This window comes from Lissotriton helveticus, chromosome 7, assembly GCF_964261635.1.
Source record: "Lissotriton helveticus chromosome 7, aLisHel1.1, whole genome shotgun sequence".
Lineage (NCBI taxonomy): Eukaryota > Metazoa > Chordata > Amphibia > Caudata > Salamandridae > Lissotriton > Lissotriton helveticus.
The window spans coordinates 1,116,380,819-1,116,405,298 of NC_136068.1; positions in this window are offsets into that span (position 1 = coordinate 1,116,380,819).

A 24,480-nucleotide genomic window follows, 5' to 3' on the forward strand; every position below is an offset into this window, starting at 1 on the left:
TCAAATATGGTACTCTGTATTTTACAGTGAGTGATGAAAGGTTATACTTGTGTATGATGAGGTGTATCAGATTGTCACGTGGATGATGTCATCAGTGATATCATTTGAGATGTCATCAGTGATGTCACTGACCATGTCATGAATAATGCAATATGTGACATCATCAGCAGTGCATTGCGGGCACACAAGTTATAGTTAGCAGAACTAACTATAACAGAGGAATTTCTATGGTTTTGTACGAGTGAAATGGCCAACTAACTTTAACACCTGTGAAACCTATGTTTTTTTCTGTGACTTTCTAAGGTTTTTTAAATGCTAATTTCTAACTAGAACGCCTCTGAAAATGCTAATTTTTAAGTGTGATAGTAGTTATACCTATTTTTGTACTGATTTTCTACAGTTTTTTAGCTGTTTATTTATAAATATTTCATTCATTAAATAACATTATATATTTTTCTGAAAATTGCAAAAAAAACATTTTTTTAATTCAAACTGAAATATTGATTACTGTTTTTGTTTAAATTTTTTATTTTAATATATTTATATTATTTTCTTTAAAAAAAAAAGTTCCCAATTTTTGTTTTGGAGTCGCGCACTCAAAGCGTACACATCACGGTGGGTGCGTGGATTCTAGATGCCATTTTAGAAAAGTCGTGAAGGATCCGCGTACGGTGTGCGAAGGCTGCATGTTTTTCAGTTACATCCTATACATTTAATATTACGTGATGTGCGTGATTGGTATGCGACCAGCCGCGACTCCTGCTCCCGCAGATTCGCGACACATGCGCATTCCGGTACGAGACGCTTGCACGGTGGTGGGTCCCGCGTGATGTCATATACGTGCTGGGGCACTCTGGGTGCGCAACTCCCGCAAAAAAAAATGATGTTCCAAAATGATATGTATGTGTCTTTAAAATACATATTAGGGCAAGAGATTATCTAACATTTTCATAAAAATAATATATTTGTACTTAAAATAAAATATTATTTTTAAATATATTTTCGAGAAGTCAGGTGTGTGCATCGTGAGCGCAGATAACCAGGTCAGCAGAGCTGCTGTAGAGCCAGAGAAACCGGGTCAGCAGAGCCGCTGTAGAGCCAGAGAACAAGGTCAGCAGAGCTGCTCTAGAGCCTAAGAAGCAGGTAAGCAGAGCTGCTCTAGAATCAGAGACCCAGGTCAGCAGAGCTGCTCTAGAGCCAGAGACCCAGGTCAGCAGAGTTGCTCTAGAGGCCGAGAACCAGGTCAGCAGAGCTGCTGTAGAGCCAGAGAAACCAGGTCAGCAGAGCTGCTTAAGAGGGAGAGAACCAGGTCAGCAGAGCAGCTTTAGAGCAAGAGAACCAGGTCAGCAGAGCTGCTCTAGAGCCAGAGAACTAGGTCAGCAGAGCTGCTTTAGAGCAATAGAACCAGGTCAGCAGAGCTGCTCTAGAGGCAGAGAACCAGGTCAGCGGAACTGCTTTAGAGCCAGAGAATCAGGTCAGCAGAGCTCTTTAGAGGGAGAGACCCAGGACAGCAGAGCAGCTTTAGAGCCAGAGAACCAGGTCAGCGGATCTGCTCTAGAGCCAGAGAACCAGGTCAGCAGAGTTGCTTTAGAGCCATAGACCAAGGTCAGCAGAGCTGCTCTAGAGGCAGAGAACCAGGTCAGCAGAGCTGATTTAGAGGGAGAGAACCAGGTCAGCAGAGCTGCTCTAGAGCCAGAGAATCAGGTCAGCAGAGCTGCTCTAGAGCCAGAGAACCAGGTCAGCAGAGCTGCTTTAGAGGGAGAGAACCAGGTCAGCAGAGCTGCTTTAGAGCCAAGGGACCAAATCAGCAGAGCTGCTCTAGAGCCGGAGAACAAGTTCAGCAGAGCTGCTTTAGAGCCAGAGAACCAGGTCAGCAGAGATGCTCTAGAGCCAGAGAACCAGGTCAGCAGAGCTGCTCTAGAGCCTAAGAACCAGGCCAGCAGAGCTGCTCTAGAGCCAGACAACCAGGTCAGCAGAGCTGCTGTAGAGCCAGAGAAACCAAGCCAGTAGAGCTGCTTTAGAGGGAGAGAACCAGGTCAGCAGAGCTGTTCTAGAGGGAGAGAACCAGGTCAGCAGAGCTGCTCTAGAGCCAGAGAACCATGTCAGCAGAACTGCTTTAGAGCCATAGAACTGGGTCGATTCAAAAGGGGGTGGTGATGGACAGAGCATCTGAATTAAGCAGAACACCCCTACCCAGTCAAAAGATCAGGGCTTGATCCATCACCGTTTTTTAGCTCACTGCACCATCCCAGTTCAGAACCTGGCTACATGCAAATTAGTCTGACCCTGGCCCAGTGCATCATGGGAACAGGGCAGACCAAACTACCAAGCCAATTCTTCACTGGAAAGGAAACAAGCTTCCGGGGACCGGTTTCTGGAATTACAGCCGTCTTCGGCCCGGCTTGCTTGAATCCTGATGGTGCAGTGAGCAAGGGACTCACATCTGAGCATACCCTTCCACACTTGTGGTGGCCAAAACGATTCAAAAGGGGGTGGTGATGGACAGAGTATCTGAATTAAGCAGAACACTCCTACCCAGTCAAAAGATCAGGGCTTGATCCATCACCGTTTTTTAACTCACTGCACCATCCCAGTTCAGAACCTGGCTACATGCAAATTAGTCTGACCCTGGCCCAGTGCATCATGGGAACAGGGCAGACCAAACTACCAAGCCAATTCTTCACTGGAAAGGAAACAAGCTTCCGGGGACCGGTTTCTGGCATTACAGCCGTCTTCGGCCCGGCTTGCTTGAATCCTGATGGTGCAGTGAGCAAGGGACTCACATCTGAGCATACCCTTCCACACTTGTGGTGGCCAAAACGATTCAAAAGGGGGTGGTGATGGACAGAGTATCTGAATTAAGCAGAACACTCCTACCCAGTCAAAAGATCAGGGCTTGATCCATCACCGTTTTTTAGCTCACTGCACCAACCCAGTTCAGAACCTGGCTACGTGCAAATTAGTCTGACCCTGGCCCAGTGCATCATGGGAACAGGGCAGACCAAACTACCAAGCCAATTCTTCACTGGAAAGGAAACAAGCTTCCGGGGACCGGTTTCTGGCATTACAGCCGTCTTCGGCCCGGCTTGCTTGAATCCTGATGGTGCAGTGAGCAAGGGACTCACATCTGAGCATACCCTTCCACACTTGTGGTGGCCAAAACGATTTAAAAGAGGGTGGTGATGGACAGAGTATCTGAATTAAGCAGAACACTCCTACCCAGTCAAAAGATCAGGGCTTGATCCATCACCCGTTTTTTAGCTCACTGCACCATCCCAGTTCAGAACCTGGCTACATGCAAATTAGTCTGACCCTGGCCCAGTGCATCATGGGAACAGGGCAGACCAAACTACCAAGCCAATTCTTCACTGGAAAGGAAACAAGCTTCCGGGGACCGGTTTCTGGCATTACAGCCGTCTTCGGCCCGGCTTGCTTGAATCCTGATGGTGCAGTGAGCAAGGGACTCACATCTGAGCATACCCTTCCACACTTGTGGTGGCCAAAACGATTCAAAAGGGGGTGGTGATGGACAGAGTATCTGAATTAAGCAGAACACTCCTACCCAGTCAAAAGATCAGGGCTTGATCCATCACCGTTTTTTAACTCACTGCACCATCCCAGTTCAGAACCTGGCTACATGCAAATTAGTCTGACCCTGGCCCAGTGCATCATGGGAACAGGGCAGACCAAACTACCAAGCCAATTCTTCACTGGAAAGGAAACAAGCTTCCGGGGACCGGTTTCTGGCATTGCAGCCGTCTTCGGCCCGGCTTGCTTGAATCCTGATGGTGCAGTGAGCAAGGGACTCACATCTGAGCATACCCTTCCACACTTGTGGTGGCCAAAACGATTCAAAAGGGGGTGGTGATGGACAGAGTATCTGAATTAAGCAGAACACTCCTACCCAGTCAAAAGATCAGGGCTTGATCCATCACCGTTTTTTAGCTCACTGCACCATCCCAGTTCAGAACCTGGCTACATGCAAATTAGTCTGACCCTGGCCCAGTGCATCATGGGAACAGGGCAGACCAAACTACCAAGCCAATTCTTCACTGGAAAGGAAACAAGCTTCTGGGGACCTGTTTCTGGCATTACAGCCGTCTTCGGCCCGGCTTGCTTGAATCCTGATGGTGCAGTGAGCAAGGGACTCACATCTGAGCATACCCTTCCACACTTGTGGTGGCCAAAACAATTCAAAAGGGGGTGGTGATGGACAGAGTATCTGAATTAAGCAGAACACTCCTACCCAGTCAAAAGATCAGGGCTTGATCCATCACCGTTTTTTAGCTCACTGCACCATCCCAGTTCAGAACCTGGCTACATGCAAATTAGTCTGACCCTGGCCCAGTGCATCATGGGAACAGGGCAGACCAAACTACAAAGCCAATTCTTCACTGGAAAGGAAACAAGCTTCCGGGGACCGGTTTCTGGCATTACAGCCGTCTTCGGACCGGCTTGCTTGAATCCTGATGGTGCAGTGAGCAAGGGACTCACATCTGAGCATACCCTTCCACACTTGTGGTGGCCAAAACGATTCAAAAGGGGGTGGTGATGGACAGAGTATCTGAATTAAGCAGAACACTCCTACCCAGTCAAAAGATCAGGGCTTGATCCATCACCGTTTTTTAGCTCACTGCACCATAGAACTGGGTCAGCAGAGCTGCTTTAGAGCCAGAGAACCAGATCAGCAGAGCTGCTCTGTAGCCTAAGAACTGGGTCTGCTGAGCTGCTCTAGAGCCAGAGAACCAGGTCAGGAGACCTGCTGTAGAGCCAGAGAAACCAGGTCAGCAGAGCTGCTTTAGAGGGAGAGAAGCAGGTCAGCAGAGCTGCTTTAGAGCCAGAGAACCAGGTCAGCAGAGCTGCTCTAGCTGACACTGGCTGACTGACTGACACTGACTGATTGAGACTGACTGACACTGATTGACTAACACTGACACCGACTGACACTGACTGACACTGATTGACTGACACTGACTGACTGACACTGACTGACTGACACTGACTGACTGACACTGATTGACTGACACTGACTGAATGACACTGACTGACACTGATTGACTGACACTGACTGACACTGATTGACTGACACTGACTGACTGACACTGACACTGACTGACTGACACTGACTGACACTGACTGACTACTCTCTGCTACTCTACTACTCACTCTCTTCCACTCTCTACTACTCTCTCTCTACTACTCACTCTACTACTCACTCTCTACTACTCTACTAATCTCTACTACTCACTCTCTACTACTCACTCTTTACTACTTTCTACTACTCACCCTCTACTACTCACTCTCTACTACTCAGCTCTACTACTCTCTCTCTATTACTCTCTACTATTCACTCTCTACTACTCACTCTCTACTACTCTCTAGTACTCTCTCCCTACTACTCACTCTCTACTACTCTACCACTTACTCTCTACTACTTTACTACTCTGTCCTGCTCACTCTCTACTACTCTCTACTACTCTCTCACTAGTACTCACTCTACTACTCACTCTCTACTATTCACTCTCTACTACTCACTCGTTACTACTCTCTATGACTCACTCGCTACTACTCTCTACTACTGACTCTCTACTACTCTCTACTACTCACTCTCTACTCCTCTCTACTACTCACTACTACTCTCTACTACTCTCTACCACACCCCTCTACTACTCAACTACTCACTCTCTACTACTCTCTACTACTCTCTCTCTACTACTCACTCTCTAGTACTCTCTTTACCACGCTCTACTACTCACTCTCTACTACTCTCTACTACTCACTCTCCACTACTCAATCTCTACTACTCGCTCTCTACTACTCACTCTCTACTACTCTACTGCTCTCTATTACTCTCTCTACTATTCGCTCTCTACTACTAGCGCTCTACTACTCACTCTCTACTACTCTCTACCACTCACTCTCTACTACTCTACTACTCACTCTCTACTACTCTCTCTCTACTACTCACTCTACTACTCTCTACTACTCACTGTCTACTACTTACTCTCTACTACTCACTCTCTACTACTCGCTCTCAATCAATCAATCAATCAGGTCATTTATAGAGCGCACTACTCACCCGTAGGGTCTCAAGGCGCTGGGAGGAGGGGGGGGGGTGCTGCTACTGCTCGAACAGCCAGGTCTTGAGCTTCTTCCTGAAGGAGAGGTGGTCTTGGGTCAGGCGCAGATCGGTCGGAAGTGAGTTCCAGGTCTTGGCGGCCAGGTAGGAGAAGGATCTTCCTCCTGTTGTCGCTCTTCGGATGCGGGGGACGGCGGCGAGGGCGTGGTTGGTCGATCTGAGGAGGCGCTTGGGAGTGTAGAAGTTGATCCGGTTGTTGAGGTAGCTCGGGCCTTGGTCGTGTAGGGCTTTGTGCGCGTGCGTGAGGAGCCGGAAGGTGATTCTCTTGTTGACCGGGAGCCAGTGCAGGTCTCTCAGGTGTCCGGAGATGTGGCTGCGTCGGGGGATGTCGAGGATGAGTCTCGCCGAGGCGTTCTGGATCCGCTGGAGTCTCTTCTGGAGTTTGGCAGTGGTTCCGGCGTAGAGGGCGTTGCCGTAGTCCAGTCGGCTGGTGACGAGGGCTTGGGTGACCGTCTTCCTCGTCTCGGTGGGGATCCACCGGAAGATCTTACGTAGCATGCGCAGGATGTTGAAGCATGACGAGGAGACGGCGTTGACTTGTCTGGTCATGGAGAGGGAGGAGTCCAGGATGAAGCCCAGGTTGCGTGCGTGGTCTGTCGGTTTGGGTGCGGTGCCCAGGGCGGGGGGCCACCAGGAGTCGTCCCAGGCGGAGGGCGTGGAGCCCAGGATGAGGACCTCCGTCTTGTCTGAGTTCAGTTTCAGGCGGCTGGTCGTCATCCATTCGGCTACGTCTCTCATCCCTTCGTGCAGGTTGGCTCTGGCGGTGGCGGGGTCGTTGGTCAGGGAGAGGATCAGCTGGGTGTCGTCGGCGTAGGAGATGATGTTCAGGTTGTGTTGGCGTGCGATGGCCGCGAGGGGGCTCATGTAGATGTTGAAGAGGGTTGGGCTCAGCGAGGATCCTTGGGGTACGCCGCAGATGACTTTGGTGGCCTCTGACTTGTACGGTGGTAGGCGGACTCTTTGTGTTCTTCCGTCGAGGAAGGAGGTGATCCAGTCCAGTGCCTTCTCCTGGATTCCGATATTGCTGAGGCGCTGTACTAGGGTGCGGTGGCAGACAGTGTCGAAGGCCGCGGAGAGGTCCAGGAGGATGAGGGCCGCTGTTTCTCCGTTGTCCATCAGAGTTCGAAGGTCGTCGGTGGCGGCGATGAGGGCGGTCTCGGTGCTGTGGTTCGCTCGGAAGCCGGACTGTGATGGGTCGAGGGATCCATTCGTCTCGAGGAAGGCGGCCAGCTGTTTGTTGACGGTCTTCTCGATGACTTTGGCCGGGAACGGGAGGAGCGAGATGGGACGGTAGTTCTTGAGGTCGGTGGGGTCTGCTGTGGGTTTCTTGAGGAGAGCGCTGAGTTCGGCGTGCTTCCAGCTCTCAGGGAAGGTGGCGGAGTCGAAGGAGGTGTTGATGATGTCCCGCAGGTGGGGTGCGAGGACAGCGTCGGCTTTGTTGAAGACGTGGTGAGGGCAGGGGTCAGTCGGAGATCCGGAATGGATGGAGTTCATGGTGCGGATGGTGTCTTCGGTGCTGATCGGGGTCCAGGTGCGGAGGGTGGTGGTGGGTGGCGTCGTTGCGGTTGTGGCTTGCGTTGGTTGGTTGCTGAAGCTGTTGTGTATGTCCGTGATCTTGTTGTGGAAGTAGGACGCGAGGGAGTTGCAGAGGTCTTGCGACGGGGTGATGTCGTTGTTTCCGGCGCTGGGGTTGGAGAGCTCTTTCACGATGTTGAAGAGTTCCTTGCAGTTGTGTGCGTTGTTGTCCAGCCGGTCCTTGTATTCATTTTTCTTGGTGGCGCGGATCAGTTGGTGGTGTTTCCGGGTGGCGAGCTTGAGGGTGGTCATGTTGTCCGTCGTTGGTTCCCGTCTCCAGGCTTTCTCGAGGGCTCGACAGTTCTTCTTGGAGCACTTGAGTTCGTCGGTGAACCATGGTGTTTTTCTGCTGCAGGATCTGCTGGGCGGGGTCCTCAGAGGGGCGAGTTCGTCCGCGCAGTTGCTGATCCACTTCGTGAAGTTGTCGGCGGCCTGGCTGGGGTTCGCTGAGTTGGCGGGAGGGTGCTGGCTCAGGGAGGCGGTGAGCTGGTCGGCTGTGATCTTGTTCCAGCTTCTGCGAGCAACCTGTTGCTGGAGGTGGTGGATCGTCGTTCTTCTGAAGGTGAAGTGGACGCAGCTGTGGTCCGTCCAGTGGAGTCCTGTTGCGTGGCTGAAGGTGACGTCTTTGCTGGATGAGAAGACGGCGTCGAGTGTGTGTCCGGCGAGGTGGGTGGGGGTGGTCACCAGTTGCTTGAGTCCGAGGTTGTCGAGGTTGTCGAGCAGGGTGATGGTGTTGCGGTCGTTGTTGTTCTCCAGGTGGAAGTTGAGGTCCCCCAGGAGGATGCTCTCTACTACTCTCTACTACTCACTCTCCACTACTCACTCTCTACTACTCGCTCTCTATTTCTCACTCTCTACTACTCACTCTACTACTCTCTCTACTACTCTCTACTACTCACTCTCTACTCCACACTCTACTACTTGCTCTGTACTATTCTGTACTACTCACTTTACTACTCACGCTCTACTACTCCCTACTACTCACTCTACTACTCACTCTCTACTACTCATTCTCTACTACTCCACTACTCTCTACTACTCATTCTCTAATACTCTACTACTCTCTACCACTCTCTCTACTACTCACTCTCTGCTACTCTCTACTACACACTCTCTGCTACTCTCTCTCTCTACTACTCTCTGCTACTCTCTACTACTCACTCTCTACTACTCACTCTACTACTCATTCTACTACTCACTCTCTACTACTCTCTTCTACTACTCTCTACTACTCACTCTAATACTCACTCTCTACTACTCTACTACTCACTCTCTACTTCTCACTCTACTACTCTCTACTACTCACTCTCTGCTACTCTCTCTACTACTCTCTACTACTCTCTACTACTCACTCTCTACTCTCTAATACTCACTCTCTACTCTCTACCCGGTATCGACCTACCAAAATATCGTGTTTGAAATTTCGAAGGTCATGAATATCGATGTCAAGAATATCGTTGGACAGAATATCGATCCTAAGGGAAGTAATATCGAATTTATTTATATCGATGTAAGTAATATCGAAGTTAGTAATATCGATAGCATATATATCGATGTAACTAATTTCGATGTTACTAATATCGATGTAACTAATTTCGATGTCACTAATATCAATATTAGTATTATTTTTATGTTTTTTATTATCAATCAATCAAAGCATTTATATAGCGCACTACTCACCCGGAGGGTCTCAAGGCGCTGGGGGGAGGGGGTCCGCCACTGCTCAAACAGCCAGGTATTGAGCTGCTTCCTGAAGGCGAGGTGGTCTTGGGTCAGGCGGAGGTGGGTCGGGAGGGAGTTCCAAGTCTTGGCTGCCAGGTAGGAGAAGGACCTTCCTCCTGTGGTGGCTCTTCGGATGCGGGGGACGGCGGCGAGGGCGTGGCTGGTCGATCGAAGCTGGCGTTTGGGAGCGTAGAAGTTGAGGCGGCTGTTGAGGTATCCTGGGCCTTGGTTGTGTAGGGCTTTGTGTGCGTGGGTGAGGAGCCGGAAGGTGATTCTCTTGTTGACCGGGAGCCAGTGCAGGTCTCTCAGGTGTCCGGAGATGTGGCTGCGGCGGGGGATGTCCAGGATGAGTCGTGCTGAGGTGTTCTGGATCCGCTGGAGTCTCTTCTGGAGTTTGGCGGTGGTTCCGGCGTAGAGGGAGTTGCCGTAGTCCAGACGGCTGGTGACGAGGGCCTGGGTGACCGTCTACCTGGTATCTGTGGGGATCCATCGGAAGATCTTACGTAGCATGCGCAGGATGTTGAAGCACGACGAGGAGACGGCGTTGACTTGTCTGGTCATGGAGAGGGAGGAGTCCAGGATGAAGCCCAGGTTGCGTGCGTGGTCTGTGGGTTTGGGTGCGCTGCCCAGGGCGGGGGGCCACCAGGAGTTGTCCCAGGCGGGGGGGCCACCAGGAGTTGTCCCAGGCGGAGGGTGATGACCCCAGGATGAGGACTTCCGTCTTGTCCGAGTTCAGTTTCAGGCGGCTGATCGACATCCATTTGGCTACGTCTGTCATCCCTTTGTGCAGGTTGGCTCTGGAGGTGGCGGGGTCGTTGGTGAGGGAGAGGATCAGCTGGGTGTCGTCGGCGTAGGAGATGATGTTGAGGTTGTGCTGGCGTGCGATGGCTGCGAGGGGGCTCATGTAGACGTTGAAGAGTGTTGGGCTGAGCGAGGAGCCTTGAGGAACGCCGCAGGTGACTTCGGTGGCCTCCGATCTGAACGGGGGGAGGCGGACTCTCTGTGTCCTTCCGGCAAGGAAGGAGATGATCCACTCCAGTGCCTTCTCCTGGATTCCGACATTGCTCAGGCGCTGTACTAGGGTACGGTGGCAGACAGTGTCGAAGGCCGCGGAGAGGTCCAGGAGGATGAGGGCCGCTGTTTCTCATTTGTCGAGCAGGGCTCGGATGTCATCGGTGGCTGCGATCAGGGCGGTCTCTGTGCTGTGGTTGGCCCGGAAGCCAGACTGCGAGAGGTCGAGGGAGCCGTTCGTCTCGAGGAAGGCGGCCAGTTGCTTGTTGACGGTCTTCTCGATGACTTTTGCCGGAAACGGGAGCAGCGAGATGGGGCGGTAGTTCTTGAGGTCAGTGGGGTCGGCTGATGGTTTCTTAAGTAGAGCGCTGAGTTCGGCGTGCTTCCAGCTCTCCGGGAAGGTGGCGGTGTCGAAGGAGGTGTTGATGATGTCCCGCAGGTGGGGTGCGATGACAGCGTCGGCCTTGTTGAAGACGTGGTGAGGGCAGGGGTCTGTCGGAGATCCGGAGTGGATGGAGTTCATCGTGTGGACGGTGTCTTTGGTGCTGATCGGGGTCCAGGCGCGGAGGATGGTGGTGGTGGGCGCTGGGTCGGTTGTGGCGTGCATCGGTTGAGTGCTGAAGCTGTTGTGTATGTCCGCGATCTTGTTGTGGAAGTAGGAGGCGAGGGAGTTGCAGAGGTCTTGCGAGGGGGTGATGTAGTTGTTTCCGGCGTTGGGGTTGGAGAGCTCTTTCACGATGTTGAAGAGTTCCTTGCTGTTGTGTGCGTTGTTGTCCAGTCGTTCCTTGAATGCGATTTTCTTGGTGGCGTGGATCAGTTGGTGGTGTTTTCGGGTGGCGAGCTTGAGGGCAGTCATGTTGTCCGGTGTTGGGTCTCTGCGCCAGGTTTTCTCGAGTGCTCTGCAGTTCTTCTTGGAGCTCTTGAGTTCGTCGTTAAACCATGGGGCTTTCTTGCTGCCGGGTCTGCTCGGCGGGGTCTTCAGGGGGGCGAGGTCGTCTGCGCAGTCGCTGATCCATTTCGTGAGGTTGGTGGCCGCTTGGCTGGGGTTCGTTGTGCTGGTGGGCGGGTTCTTGCTCAGGGAAGTGGCGAGCTGATCTGCGGTGATCTTGTTCCAGCTTCTGCGGGGAACCTGTTGCTGGTGATGGTGGAACGTGGTCCTTCTGAAGCTGAAGTGGACGCAGCTGTGGTCCGTCCAGTGGAGTCCCGTGGCGTGGCTGAAGGCGATGTCCTTGCTGGAAGAGAAGACCGGGTCGAGTGTGTGTCCGGCGCAGTGGGTGGGGGTGGTCACCAGTTGCTTGAGTCCGAGGTTGGCGAGGTTGTCCAGCAAGGTGGTGGTGTTGCGGTCGTTGTTGTTCTCCAGGTGGAAGTTGAGGTCCCCGAGGAGGATGTAGTCGGCGGAGGGGAGGGCGTGTGGGCTGATGAAGTCGGCGATGTCTTCGCTGAATTGTGTGCGTGGTCCCGGGGGTCTGTAGATGAGGGTGCCTCTGAGGGTCGTCTTGGGGTTGACGTGGATCTGGAAGTGCAGGTGTTCGGTGGGTGCGAGGGTGTCGTCGATGTTGGTCGTGATGCGGATGGTGTCCCTGTGGATGATGGCGATGCCTCCTCCGGTCTGGTTGACGCGATGTCGGGCGCTGAGGAGTCGTTCATCCAGGTTTCCGTGAGGAAGGCGACGTCTGGGGCTGTGGTGTCGAGCAGGTTCCAGAGCTCGACGGCGTGTCTATGGACGGAGCGGGTGTTGAGCAGGATGCACTTCAGGTGGGTGCTGCTGGAGTTCGGCTTGGTGGGTGCTGGTATGGCGTGGGTCCGGTTGCAGGTGAATTTGCAGGAGTGGCAGCTGAAGGGTCTGTGGGTGCGTCTCGGTGTGGCTCGGTAGCAACCCGGGGGTCGGCCGGTGTTGAGTGCGTTGAGTTCGGTGGCGTCGTAGGTCCGTCGGGTCGGCTTCCGTCGGTGGGGGCCAGGGGTCCTGGCACTGGGCGCGGTCCAGGCGCGGACGGGCGCAGACGGGCTTACCTTTGGCGTGCCTTCGGCGCTCATTCGGCGCGCCCGCTGCGCGTCAACGCTGCTCGTTTGCCACTCTGCCATATGAGGAGAGTGGGGGGGGTGGAGCGAGGGAGGGGCAGCTGGGAGGCGGGAGCGGGGCGGCGAATGGGAAGGGTCCAGGTAGAAGGGGGCGGGGCTGCAGGGGATCAGCGGCGGGGAGGTGGCGGGAAACGCGGCGGGGGCACAGCGGGTAAAAACGGCGGACAATGACACTTAGACAAAATAAAGAAAAAAGGCTGGGCACAGAAGGGCAGCAGGGGAAACAGCACCAAACACAGGGGAAACAATAACGATTTGACAGTGGCAGGATACAAACGTGCAACAGGGGAGAAAGTCGAGCGGTCAGCAGGAAGCGGCGCTGAGCTACAGAGGCTGAGACCACGCCAGTGGTCAGGAGCACAGCTGCGGGCAGCGGCGGGAGCGGGGCAGCCTGGGCACACCCACGGGGAGTGTGCGCGGTGCGTGGCGGTGTGACCGGCCCAGTGCATGTGTTATATGTATTTGTTAAGTATTTAAATTAATTTATATTATATGTGTATTTTTTTATATATTAATAAATTAATTTTTAAGTATATTATATGTTTTAGTAGCGAAGCGGGTTGTGGGTTTATAGGGGAATAGGGTGGGAAGTAATTTAATTGTAAATAATAATGATTTTTTTGATGTGTAATTAATTTTTATTTTATTTATTAATTGCGAATTAATTATTTTAATTGATAAATTAATTATTTAATTGGTATTTAATGTGAATTTGTATTAAATGTTATGTTTTAGTACCGGAGCGGGTTGTGGGTTTATAGGGGAATAGGGTGGGAAGTAATTTAAATGTAAATAATTAATGATTTATTTATGTGTAAATAATTTATAATTTAATAAAATAATTTATAATTTAATTATTAATTGGCAATTAATTATTTTAATTGATAAATTAATTAATTAATTGGTAATTAATGTTAATTTTTATTAAATGTTATGTTTTAGTATCAGAGCAGGTTGTGGGTTTATAGGGGAATAGGGTGGGAAGTGATTTTATTGTAATTAATTAATTATTTTTATGTATAATTAAATTAGTAATTATTTATTAATTGGCAATTAATTATTGTAATTGATAAATTATTTTTTAATTGATAAATAATGTTAATTTTTATTAAATGTTATGTTTTAGTACCAGAGTGGGTTGTGGGTTTGTAGGGGAATAGGGTGGGAAGTGATTTAATTGTAATTAATTAATTTATTTGATGTATAATGTATTTTGTAATTATTTATTATTTGGAATTTAATTATTTTAATTGATAAATTAATTATTTAATTGGTAATTATTGTTAATTTTTATTAAATGTGATGTTTTAGTATTGGAGCGTGTTGTGGCTTTATAGGGGTATTGGGTGGGAAGTAATTTAATAGTAAATATTTAATTATTTAAACACATTTTTTACTGATAATTAATGTATAAAATAATTATTATTTGGCAAATAATTATTTTAAAACATAATACATTTATTTAATTGGGAACTAATATTTTTAAATCGTAATAATTTTTTAATAACTAGAAAAAATCATTAATTAATTGGTAAACTTTTTTACAAGTTTTTTATATTTTGTATATTGTTTATTAAATTTTATTTGTAAATTAAATTAAATGTATTTTTAATTTTTATGATAAATAGTTATTTTTATTATTTTCATTATTTGGTGAGTAATATTTAATTATTAGTATGTAATGGTGTTTGTTGTTAATTTATTGTCAAATAATTTTTTACATTTCATTGGTTTTATTAATTAGTAATTGTATTTTATTGATGTTGATGTATTTAAAAAATATTTATACATTATTTCAAATATAAGAATAATTTATAAGTATGTTAAAAAAAATTCTACGCTATTAAACGCTTTCCCTGGTGTTGCATCCTCTGGAGTGGGAATAGTAATTTTTACCCATCCGCTATCCAACGTTTTCCCTACTGTTGCACTCTTTGGAGTATAAATAGTAATTTTTCCCCCTACGCTATCCAAATGTTTCCCTACTGTTGCACTCTTTGGAGTTGGAATAGTAATTTTACCCCTATGCTATCCAACGCTTTCCCTACTGTTGCACTCACTGGAGTGGGAATAGTAATTTTTACCCACCCGCTATCCAACGCTTTCCCTACTGTTGCACTCTCTGGAGTGGGAATAGTAATTTTTACCCACCCGCTATCCAACGCTTTCCCTACTGTTGCACTCTATGGAGTGGGAATAGTAATTTTTCCCCCTATGCTATCCAACTCTTTCCCTACTGTTGCACTCTTTGGAGTTGGAATAGTAATTTTTACCTGTACGCTATCAAACGCTTTCCCTACTGTTGCACTCACTGGAGTGGGAATAGTAATTTTTACCCACTTGCTATCCAACGCTTTCCCCACTGTTGCACCCACTGGAGTGGGAATAGTAATTTTTACCCACTTGCTATCCAACGTTTTCCCTACTTTTGCACTCACTGGAGTGGGAATAGTAATTTTTAACCACCCGCTATCCAACGCTTCCCCTACTGTTGCACTCTTTGGAGTGGGAATAGTAATTTTTACCCACCCGCTATCCAACGCTTTCCCTACTGTTGCACTCTCTGGAGTGGGAATAGTAATTTTTCCCCCTACGCTATCCAACTCTTTCCCTACTGTTGCACTCTTTGGAGTAGGAATAGTAATTTTATCCCTACGCTATCCAACGCTTTCCCTACTGTTGCACTCTTTGGAGTTGGAATAGTAATTTTTACCCACCCGCTATCCAACGCTTTCCCTACTGTTGCACTCTCTGGAGTGGGAATAGTAATTTTTCCCCCTACGCTATCCAACTCTTTCCCTACTGTTCCACTCTTTGGAGTTGGAATAGTAATTTTACCCATACGCTATCCAACTCTTTCCCTACTGTTGCACCCTCTGGAGTTGGAATAGTAATTTTTACCCATACGCTATCCAACGCTTTCCCTACTGTTGTACTCTCTGGAGTGGGAATAGTAATTTTTACCCACCCGCTATCCAACGCTTTCCCTACTTTTGCACTCACTGGAGTGGGAATAGTAATTTTTACCCACCCGCTATCCAACGCTTTCCCTATTGTTGCACTCTCTGGAGTGGGAATAGTAATTTTTCACCCTACGCTATCCAACTGTTTCCCTACTGTTGCACTCTTTGGAGTTGAAATAGTAATTTTACCCCTATGCTATCCAAAGATTTCCCTACTGTTGCACCCACTGGAGTGGGAATAGTAATTTTTACCCACCCGCTATCCAACGCTTTCCCTACTGTTGCACTCTTTGGAGTGGGAATAGTACATTTTCCCCCTACGCTATCCAACTCTTTCCCTACTGTTCCACTCTTTGGAGTTGGAATAGTAATTTTATCCCTACGCTATCCAACGCTTTCCCTACTGTTGCACTCTTTGGAGTTGGAATAGTAATTTTTACCCACCCGCTATCCAACGCTTTCCCTACTGTTGCACTCTCTGGAGTGGGAATAGTAATTTTTCCCCCTACGCTATCCAACTCTTTCCCTACTGTTCCACTCTTTGGAGTTGGAATAGTAATTTTACCCATACGCTATCCAACTCTTTCCCTACTGTTGCACCCTCTGGAGTTGGAATAGTAATTTTTACCCATACGCTATCCAACGCTTTCCCTACTGTTGTACTCTCTGGAGTGGGAATAGTAATTTTTACCCACCCGCTATCCAACGCTTTCCCTACTTTTGCACTCACTGGAGTGGGAATAGTAATTTTTACCCACCCGCTATCCAACGCTTTCCCTATTGTTGCACTCTCTGGAGTGGGAATAGTAATTTTTCACCCTACGCTATCCAACTGTTTCCCTACTGTTGCACTCTTTGGAGTTGAAATAGTAATTTTACCCCTATGCTATCCAAAGATTTCCCTACTGTTGCACCCACTGGAGTGGGAATAGTAATTTTTACCCACTTGCTATCCAACATTTTCCCTACTTTTGCACTCACTGGAGTGGGAATAGTAATTTTTAATCACCCGCTATCCAACGCTTTCCCTACTGTTGCACTCTTTGGAGTGGGAATAGTAATTTTTACCCACCCGCTATCCAACGCTTTCCCTACTGTTGCACTCTCTGGAGTGGGAATAGTAATTTTTCCCCCTACGCTATCCAACTCTTTCCCTACTGTTGCACTCTTTGGAGTTGGAATAGTAATTTTACCCCTACGCTATCCAACGCTTTCCCTACTGTTGCACCCACTGGAGTGGGAATAGTAATTTTTACCCACCCGCTATCCAACGCTTTCCCTACTGTTGCACTCTTTGGAGTGGGAATAGTAAATTTTCCCCCTACGCTATCCAACTCTTTCCCTACTGTTCCACTCTTTGGAGTTGGAATAGTAATTTTATCCCTACGCTATCCAACGCTTTCCCTACTGTTGCACTCTTTGGAGTTGGAATAGTAATTTTTACCCACCCGCTATCCAACTCTTTCCCTACTGTTGCACTCTCTGGAGTGGGAATAGTAATTTTTCCCCCTACGCTATCCAACTCTTTCCCTACTGTTCCACTCTTTGGAGTTGGAATAGTAATTTTACCCCTACGCTATCCAACTCTTTCCCTACTGTTGCACCCTCTGGAGTTGGAATAGTAATTTTTACCCGTACGCTATCCAACGCTTTCCCTACTGTTGTACTCTCTGGAGTGGGAATAGTAATTTTTACCCACCCGCTATCCAACGCTTTCCCTACTTTTGCACTCACTGGAGTGGGAATAGTAATTTTTACCCACCCGCTATCCAACGCTTTCCCTATTGTTGCACTCTCTGGAGTGGGAATAGTAATTTTTCACCCTACGCTATCCAAATGTTTCCCTACTGTTGCACTCTTTGGAATTGAAATAGTAATTTTACCCCTATGCTATCCAAAGATTTCCCTACTGTTGCACCCTCTGGAGTTGGAATAGTAAATTTTACCCGTACGCTATCCAACGCTTTCCCTATTGTTGCACTCACTGGAGTGGGAATAGTAATTTTTACCCACCGGCTATCTAACGCTTTCCCTACTGTTGCACTCTCTGGAGTGGGAATAGTAATTTTTACCCATCCGCTATCCAACGCTTTCCCTACTGTTGCACTCTATGGAGTGGGAATAGTAATTTTTCCCCCTACGCTATCCAACTCTTTCCCTACTGTTGCACTCTTTAGAGTTGGAATAGTAATTTTTACCTGTACGCTATCCAACGCTTTCCCTACTGTTGCACCCTTTGGAGTTTGAATAGTAATTTTTACCCTTACGCTATCCAATATTATTTATATTTTTTTATGTATTTAATATGTTACATAATGTTGTATCTAATTAATTTTTAAAATATTGAAAGTATATTTAATTGTTGTTATTTATTAAATATAATTATTTATAATTATTTATGTTATTATTTTATGAGTGTTGATGTATTTTTAATTTATAGTATTTGTTAATATTTTTAATTAATTTAATAAATATATATATCTTAATTAAGTATATATTATATATTGTATGTTTAATTTTAATTAAATGTTTAATAATAAATATGTATTATTTATTCATTTTAAACATTATAACAAATTTGTAAATAAGTTTAAATTATATATATAAGTATTATTTATTTAATGTAACTTTTTTTTTTACTGTAAAAAAACGATATTTTTAATTACGATATTTTTAACATCGATATTTTATTTTCGATATTTTTGTACTTACCATGTTGTAGATAGGTTGTCGATATACTTGCCTTCGATATTCCAGCACCGATATTTTGTCTGTCGATATTTGCATTCTCGATATTCTGTCATAGATTCTCTCTACCCCTCTCTCTACTACTCTCTACCTCTACCTCTCTACCTCTACACCTCTACCTCTACACCTCTACCTCTCTACCTCTCCCTCTCTACCTCTCTCTACATGCACACATATGCACATATATATATATATATATATGCATATGCATTTATATATATGTATGTGTGTGTATATATATATATAAATATATATACATACATATATAAACATATATATAAAATGCATATCTATCTAAATACAAATATAAATGCATGCATACATATACATATACGCATACAAATGCATGTTATGTACATGAAAATTTGAAAAACACTAATACAAGCAAAGCTAAAAAGCCACCTAATTACAAACAGAATTGCTTTAACTTAACCGAGGGCGAAACCTATTGAATTTTCAATGCTTGCTTACTTTGGTACCATCAAGAAGGCATTCAGATGTGTCACACATTTGCCATAAATTCGGAATGTTAGCACTCTAGTAGCTCATTAGATCACTGTAGTAAAGATACTGCTCACCAGGGAAGTCAGCTGCTGGTATTCAAAGTGCATGTTTCAGTCTCCATGTCAGAATTTTTTAATGAAATAGAAGAGGATTTGAGAAGTCAAAATGTGCCCTAATTTTTCTTTCTGCAGCACTAATCATAATTTCTGTAGCAAAATGAACCCCCTCATTTTGTTCCTTTGCAAATTAAATGTTTTAAGTGTTACCACTTTATTCCAATCAAGATGGCTTCAGGTGTGCCATACTTTTGTCATAAGTAAGACTGTTAGCGTTCTAGTTGTTCTTTGGAACACTCTGGGACATTCTGTCATTGGGCTATATTTGGGCTACATCTGGGTGATATTTGTGCTACATTTGGGCTCTTTTGTCTCTGGTGGCCATCTTGGGAGACATATTTGTTATGAAGTTTCCTAATTTCCTCATTTACTACAGTCTCCTGAGTAGGAAATACTTTCAGTTTTTTTACTTTGATTCCATCAAGGAGGCATTCAGATGTGTCACACATTTGCCATACATTCAGAATGTTAGCACTCTAGTTGCTTATTAGATCACTGTAGTAAAGCTACTGCTCACCAGGGAAGTCTGCTGCTGGTATTAAAAGTGCATGTTTCAGTCTGCATGTCAGAATTTCTTAATGAAATAGAAGAGGATTTGAGAAGTCACTCAAAATGTGCCCTAATTTTTCTTTCTGCAGCACTAATCATACTTTCTATGGCAAAATGAACCCCCTCATGTTGTTCCATTTTAAATTAAATGTTTTAAGAGTTACCACTTTATTCCAATCAAGATGGCTTCAGGTGTGCCATACGTTTGTCATAAGTCGGACTGTTAGCACTCTAGTTGTTCTTTAGAACACTCTGGGAAGCTGCAGTAGAACACAAAGGAATCAACTGACAATCTCTGCTCTTGTTGGATGCACATGTTTTACTGAGAATGTCAGACTTTATTCTCACATGACTGAGAAAGATAATGTGAATTTACAGAAAATATGCTCTCAGTTTAGCTTATAGATCACCTTCCAAACCTCTGTGGGAAAAGCATGAGAAAATAGTTTTCTCTAAAACATGATTCATGATATCCCAGCAGAAGGCTTTTTTACATGGTAAAATCACCTTAGAACACACCACAATTCCTAAAATTAGTATGGTACTATCAACAAATGATTTATAATGTAACTAAAGTCTTAAAACCTTCTATTAACTGCAATGCTTTTTAATGAGGTGCTATCATGTATATTGGTCCCAAGATGGCTGCCAACAATTTCTGGTTTGGAGTGTTGACAGACAGTTGACAGCCAATCAGCATGCAGCTCGTGCTCGGAATGCTAGATATATATATTTTTTTCTTTTGATTTTCTCAGGAACTACTGGAGGTATTTACACCATTTAAGCAAAAGCGTGATCTGCGAATCAGACTCTACCATTTTGCCAAATTTCTTGTAATTCCTTTCAGCAGTTCGAGCTGTAGCCATGTCTAATCGTCCTATGGAAAATAACATGGGGAAAACACGTTTTGGGACCCCCCTTTTTTCTCAGCCCCCACTTGACAAATCCCCCCAAAACTTTCAGGGAAGGAGCGGAGCGGGCCATCTTCTTTGAGAAATTCGCAAAGATTCGCCCACCGGCGCCAACGTTATTTCAAATAGAATGATATGAAACAGAGTTATGATTCTGGGCTTATTGTATCATATTTGTAAACTTCAGTGCTCTTCAATGTAAAAAGCTGCTAAGTTTTTTAGAAGCATTTAAAGCTGTAAAGCAGTCCTGTGAATCAGCAGAAAGGTTTCTGTTGCTGCACGACAAGGAGCATGCTTCAGCCTGAACGCTCTGCATCTACATTTTAAAGTTCTGACAAGCAAAGTCCCTCCCCTTTCCCAAAGCCACATGGGCGTGTGACCCTTTCCCAAACTCTATGTGCATTGCTCAGCCTATCTATTGAAGCTGGGCAACTCCCAGCGGAGTGGAAACATGCTATGGTGGTTCCTCTCCTTAAAAAACCTGCTTTGGACCCTTCGAAGCCGGAACATTTTCGAATGATTTCGATGCTTCCCTCCTTTGTGAAAAATGCCGAAAAACATGTAAACTCTCTACTAATGAAGTTCATTGACGAAAATGACCTTCTTCACGAGAAGCAATCTGGTTTTAGGCCGCAGTATAGCACTGAATCCACCCTCTTTCTAGCCTCAGAAACACTACATACACTGGCTGACTAAAGTAAGACAGCTGCATTAGTCTTGCTTGACCTAAGTGCTGTTTTCGATACTGTATCATATGGTCTGCTCCTGAGGCTCATGTGGCAACAAGGCATAAGGGGTAGAGCCCACAAATGGCTGGCTGGTTTTTCTGGACAATTGTTCATTTCAGGTGTTTCAGAAACCTTATACCTCGGATATTATCCGCCTACCATATTGTGTGCCGCAAGGATCAGCTTTAAGCCCGACTCTGTTTAACCTCTAGCTCCGTCCCCTGGCTGACAAGGTCAAAAACCATGGGGTGGATTCAAAGCTTTCTCTCAGGGCGTACCCAGAGTATCCATCTAGAGACATTCGTATCACAAACCGTCAAGGTAGATAAGGGCGTACCACAGGGATCTGTGCTTAGTCCGACCCTGTTTAATGTGTGCGTAACCCCATTGGCCAATATCATCAGGGGCCATGGTTTTCAAACCATATCATATGCGGACGACACACAGCTAACCGTCCCCATTGGAAAGGATATTATATCCACCCAATTGAGGTTCAGAAGCTGCATGGCTAGCATTGCTACCTGGATGAGGAGGATTTTTTTTACAGCTTAACTCCTCAAAAACTGAAATCTTGCTGTTTGGAAGGAGGAGACCATCTGGTCCCCAGAGTGGTGGCCCACTGAGCTGGGCAATGCCCCTGCACCCAGGAGTTGTGCGAAGAACTTGGACATTAAGATAGACAATAAGCTATCCATGGGGGAACAGGTCAAGACAGTCTCAGGTGCCTGCTTTGGCACCATGAGGATGCTTAGGAAGGTCTTTCCGCGGATCCCTTTGTCAGCGAGGAAGACCCTTATCCAGTCACTCCTAGTGAGTCAGCTGGACTATGGAAACTCGCTGCTGGTGGGAGCAAGGGAAGATCTTTTATCTTGACTCCAGGTAGTGCAGAATACGGCGGCCCGCCTTGCCCTCAACAAACCAGTAAGGACGCCATCAGCCACATTGCTGCACCAGCTACACTGGCTCCCAGTGAGGAAAAGAGCTATCTTTAAGATGCTCTGTGTAGTTTTCAGATCACTACAGGGAAAGGGCCCGGCCTACCTCAGAAATAAAATCAGGTGGTATCAGCCGGCCCGACAACTGAGATCCAGCAACTCCAATTTTCTGTGCACCCAGAAAATACGGAAGGCACGCAATGGCGTTAGAGCCTTCTCCTATCTGGCAGCCAGCCATTGAAATATGCTCCCATATAATCTCAGGTCCTGTGGTGAACTAACCAGCTTTAAAAAACTGTTGAAGAAATGGCTCTTTTAAATACATATCCTCAGGATGTTTTCTCCTTGTATAGCGCCGAGAGATCCTTTCGGGGGTGATTCGTATGCGCTCAATAAATCCACAATTAAATGCTGATGACACTCAGTTGGTCATCACACTGTCGCAAAATAATGGGATGGCTGCAGATAACTTTAAGTGCTGTCTGGTGGACCTGATGGCATGCATGGATGCCAGCTGTCTTAGATTGAATGCAGACAAGACAGAGGTCCTGGTAATCAGGAAGCAACTTTCGATCTGGTCTTCCACCTGGTGGCCCTGTGAATTGGGCCCCACTCTGGTCCCCAAACTTAAAGTGAAGAACTTGGGTGTAACTTTTGATGCAGCGTTATCATTCGATAAGCAGATCTCAGCTACAGTCGGTACCTGCTTTGGAGTGCTGTAAAACAGTACAAACAATTCTGTGATTATTACCAGAATTCGCTAAGAAAACTTTATCCAGGTTCTACAGGCTTCTTACCTGCACTACTGTGATGAGCTCTACCTGGGAGTCTCCAAAGGCAGACTGAGGAAGCTTCAAAGGGTACAGAGTGCTGCAGCTCGGCTACTCTTTAAAATTCCAAAACAATCCTCTATAAGAAGGGAGGGTTCCCTAAGCAAGCGCCGGGACACCCACTGCGGGTAGCTGTGCGCTATATAAGCTCAACTACATTTACATTTACATAAGAACAGGACTTGCCAAACTTCACTGGCTCCCTGTGAGGCATAGAGTTTCCTTCAAAGCACTCTGCTTTGTGCATCTGATACTCAATCAGTAGGGCCCAGGATATCTGTTTCCTCTGATTCAAGCTTACACTCCCACCAGGCACCTTAGGTCTTCCGGGGTGGCACTCAGGGCCAGACTTGCCAATAGCAGGCACCGGGCATTTCCCCGGTAGGCCGCTAGGGTGGGGGCCGATTTTGGGCCCCTGGCAGGCCGTTTCTGTTACCGGGGGTCGGCAATATCGACCCCCTGTAATAAAATCGGGCGAAATCGGCCATCTCAAACTGCCCGTCTGCACTTCCCCTCACTTCAGGGGGGACCAGCTGAGCAGTTTGCCAGGGCCAGTTTCTGTTCCCAGTCCGGCCCTGGCGGCACTGACAGTGGTTCCTAGAGTGAACAGAATGCTCCTAGGGTGTGTGCTCTATTAGACTCCTAGCAGCTAAACTTTGGAACTCTATGCCCTGGGGCTTGAGATCGGAGCCATCTGATGCTCATTTTCAGAAAACTCTAAAGACCTGGCTATTGAGCAAATAACGCAGAATAGACTTGCCTTGTCTGTACAAAGAGTCAGAAGCAAAATACAAAAATCTCATTTTTGACGCTAAGAAAAAGTATTACTGCAACAAAATAGAAACTGCACAAAACTCGAACAAATCTCTATATGAGACCACCAAACAATTAGCAGGTCTCTCTGTTGATCTCACACCTCCCCCGTCCCAAGCTCTCTGTGATGCTTTGTCCAAGTTTTTCTTCAGCAAAGTTGACGATATCTATCGGGTCTTCGCCAACAACGCAACCCCTTCCCACAGGCCTTCAATTCACCTTGACGGACCTATCTTTCCTCAGTTCAGAGAGGTGACCTGTTCTCAGGTGCTAAACATCGTATCCTCCATTAAATCAGGCTCGGCCCTAGACCCTTGTCCCCTGAAGGTTCTGCGGCCAATCATGGATGCAGTTCTCCCGGCCATAACCGATATCTGCAACTCCATGTTTGGCACAGGTACTTACCCTGAGACATTAAAGAAAACCCTTATTAAACCGCTCCTCAAAAAACCCACCCTTGATAAGGAAGAACTCAAAAGTTATCGCCCCATCGCCAGTCTTCCACTACTAGCGAAAATAGTGGAAAAAATCATGAATGCCCAACTCTCTTTATTTATTGAGGAAAACAAATGTCTGGACGAATCGGAATTTGGCTTCCGCCGATTCCATGGAACGGAGACCACCTTGGTCAAAGCGGCGGACGATATCAGATCCATTCGGGATGCGGGAGGCACAGCTGTCCTGATACTATTGGATCTATCGGCGGCCTTCGACACGGTCGACCATATCACCTTGGTCGACCGTGTCGAGAGCATAGGCATCCGAGGCAACGCCAAAAATCTCCTTGCCTCCTTCCTGGCTAATAGGACCCAGGTCGTCACTGTTGGACCTTTTGAATCCTCCCCCCTGTCACTGCC